Below are 3,082 nucleotides of genomic sequence, written 5' to 3'. Positions count from 1 at the left end.
TTTCTTTCTTTCTTTCTTTCTTTCTTTCTTTCTTTCTTTCTTTCTTTTTTTAAAGATTTTATTTATTTATTTGACAGAGAGTGAGAGAGAGAGAACAAGTAGGGGGAGCTGAGAGGGAGAAGCAGGCTCCCCGCTGAGCAGGGAGCTCCATCCCAGGACCCTGGGATCATGCAGGCGCTTAACCCACTGAGCCACCCAGGCGCCCCAAAGATGTCCTCTTCCTAATCCCCAGAATCTGCGACTACGTTACACTATGTGGCAAAGAGGAATTAAAGTCCCAGATGGAATTAAAATGGCTAATCAGCTGATCTTAAAATAGGAAGATTATCTCGGTGGACAATGTAATCACAAGGATTTTAAAAGTAGAAGCAGGAGGCAGAAGAAGGGTGAGTGTTGGATTGATACAATGTCAGAAAGATGGGGCCACTGCCAGCTTTGAAAAATGGTGGCAGCCACAAACCGAGGAATGTGGGCGGTCTCTGGGAGCTGGAAAGGGCGAAGAAGTGGGTACTCCATAGAACCTCTGGAAGGAGGCCCTGTGGACACCCTTGAGTTTAGCCTAGACAGATCCATTTTGGATTAGACCAATGAAACTGTGGGTAATAAATGTGCATTGTTTTAAGTTTGTGTTAATTTGTTCCAGCGGCCAGAGGAAAGGAATACGATTATCCTCCGGTATCGCCCCGCAGAAGAAGAGTGCCTCCGCGCTGGGCCGCCCAGCGCCTGGCATCCGGACAAGAAGCGCACGCATACTCCTGGCTCTGGTCTTTCCATTTTATTATTTTTTTAATTTTTAATTTTCTTGCTAAGTCCTGCTGCTTCTCCGCCTTCTTGATGATGAAGGTATTACCAAAGTTAAATTCTGTCCCGGCACGATTCAGTTATCTGGAACACTCATCTCCAAGCGTTGCTAGGTGTCTTTCTGGATGAGTAGGGCTCAGCCCCCACCCCCAACTCCAAGGGCGAGGCTCTGCGCCCCTCCCTCAGTGGCACGTGCGGTCCAGATGTGGAGGGGCCCCGGCGGGGCGCGCTCGGGGGACGGGCGCAGGGTGGGCGCAGGGGACCGGGAACCGGACGGCGCTCCCAGGCGGCGCGGCCAGCGGCGGAGCGGCTCCCCACCCGCGGGGGGCTGCGGGGAGGCTGCGGGGAGGCTGCGGGGGACGGGCGCGGGACGGGTCCGGGCGGAGCTGCAGGCGGGCGGCCTGAAAGGGGTTAACCGGGAGGAGTAGTGGTCGGGTCAGGTTACTTCCCTTTAAAAAGACGGGGAAAGGAGGAGTCAGGCGCTGGTGGGGCAGTGTCGGTGGCCGCCTGACTCGGCGGCGTCGTCGGGGAGGAGGCTCCCAGCCGGCCTGGGTCGAGCGCCCCTGCGGCCGCAGGCAAGTGGAGCGTGGTAGAGGGGCTGCGGGGCGGCTGCGGAGGGGCTGCGGGGCGGGTGCAGGGCTGCGGGCGGAGGGCGCAGAGGGGCTGCTGCGCGGCAGTCGGAGTGAGCGAGGGACCCGGACGCAAGCGCGAGCAGAGAACCCCACATCTGCTGCCGACGCCCCCTTCTCAGACGGGTACACTGAGGTCCAGGGAGAGTGAAAACTTTTTCTTTCCTCTTCTTTTCTCCTGCCCCTCCTCCTCTTCTTTTTCCAAAAGTTTATTCCTAAATGGACAGCGGGTTCCAAGGCAACACTTCGTTCTAGATCTAGGTAGCACCAATGTTGTGGCGGGGACCCCAGATGTTTCCGCAGGAATGGAACGAAGCAGCGCCAGGCACACGAAGGGCTTCCTGGTGCGGGATTTCTTCATTGCACCTGTGGCCAGGGGGCCCGTCCCCGGGGGCTTCGTGTTTAGCTCCTGGAGTTTCTCCTGCTCCTCCCTCTGTTCCTGGCCGAGGGCTTCATCTTGACCACCTCCTCGGCCAGGTTCTTGGGCTGCTCCTTTGTGGCAGGAACAGGTGCCTGCGGCCCCTTCCCCAGACCCCTTCCCCAGGCCCCACCACCGGAAGTGTGAGGAATTGTTCTGGCAGACATCCCGCTGTGATCTTGTGGCCTACTAGCCCCCTTCCCTATGGAGCCTTGGAGTCGAAGGCTAGACCATCCATGGAAGAAGGTGAAGCTGCTTCCATGTCACAGATGGGGAACGGTCCCACCTGTGTGAGGCCACCCAGGCCCCACCCTGGGTTCCCAGCGCCCCGCCCCAGCCTCTGGGGCCAGCTCCTTACCACAGCCACATCCCTAAGGCAGGACCTCCAGCCCCTCTGCTTGAAGTTTGATGGCTAAGCATCCTGAGGAGATAGTGGGGGTCCCCACATTGGAAGGGGCTGGGGGATTGGAACTGGGCCTAGGTCCCGGGCTTGTGGCTCCGGTGGAAGGTCCAGGACCACTGGCTGGGTGCCGTTGGACAGTCTGAGAGGGATGGCGGGGCCGGGGGGCCAGCTGCGCATGCTGAGGCCCCTGGGTGCCTTCATCCACACCGACAGCCATCCCCACCTGCGTGGCCCCACCCCAAGTATCTGTCATCCAAGACCCGACGGTGGCTCCAGTTGCACCCACGGAAGTAAGGCCAAGGTCCTCCACAGGTCTGTGTCTGGTAGCAGTCCCCAGCGCGGCCCTGCTGCCAAGAAGTTCCACTTCCTAGAACCACCCCCAGCTTTCCAGTCCTGGTCTGGAGGCACGGAGCTCAGATCCCATTGGCAGAGCCCCCAAGCTGGCTTCCATCAGATTTTCAGTCTCTTGGCTGCTTCCTGCAACAGTGGCTTCAGCTCCAGGACCCTTAATGTGCCTATAAAATTCAGAAGGGGTGGGGCGCCTGGGTGGCTCAGTCAGTGAAGCATCTGACTCTTGATTTCAGTTCAAGTTATGATCTCAGGGTCATGAGATCGAGCCCCACGTCGGCTCTGTGCTGAGCATGGAGCCTGCTTGGGATTCTCTCTCTCTCCCTCTGCCCCCCCCCCGCCTCCCCTTATATGTGCATGCTCTCTCTCTCAAAAAATAATAATAATAATAATAAAAATTCAGAAGGGACACACGGTCCTCCTAAAAGATGATCAGACCTTTCATCCTGCCCAGATCTGCCTTTGTAACTTGCTATCACGTGT

Source organism: Ursus maritimus, unplaced genomic scaffold (genome assembly GCF_017311325.1).
Source record: "Ursus maritimus isolate PB19 unplaced genomic scaffold, ASM1731132v1 scaffold_27, whole genome shotgun sequence".
NCBI lineage: Eukaryota > Metazoa > Chordata > Mammalia > Carnivora > Ursidae > Ursus > Ursus maritimus.
The sequence above is the reverse complement of the archived record's forward strand: the minus strand, read 5'-3'. Positions refer to the sequence as shown.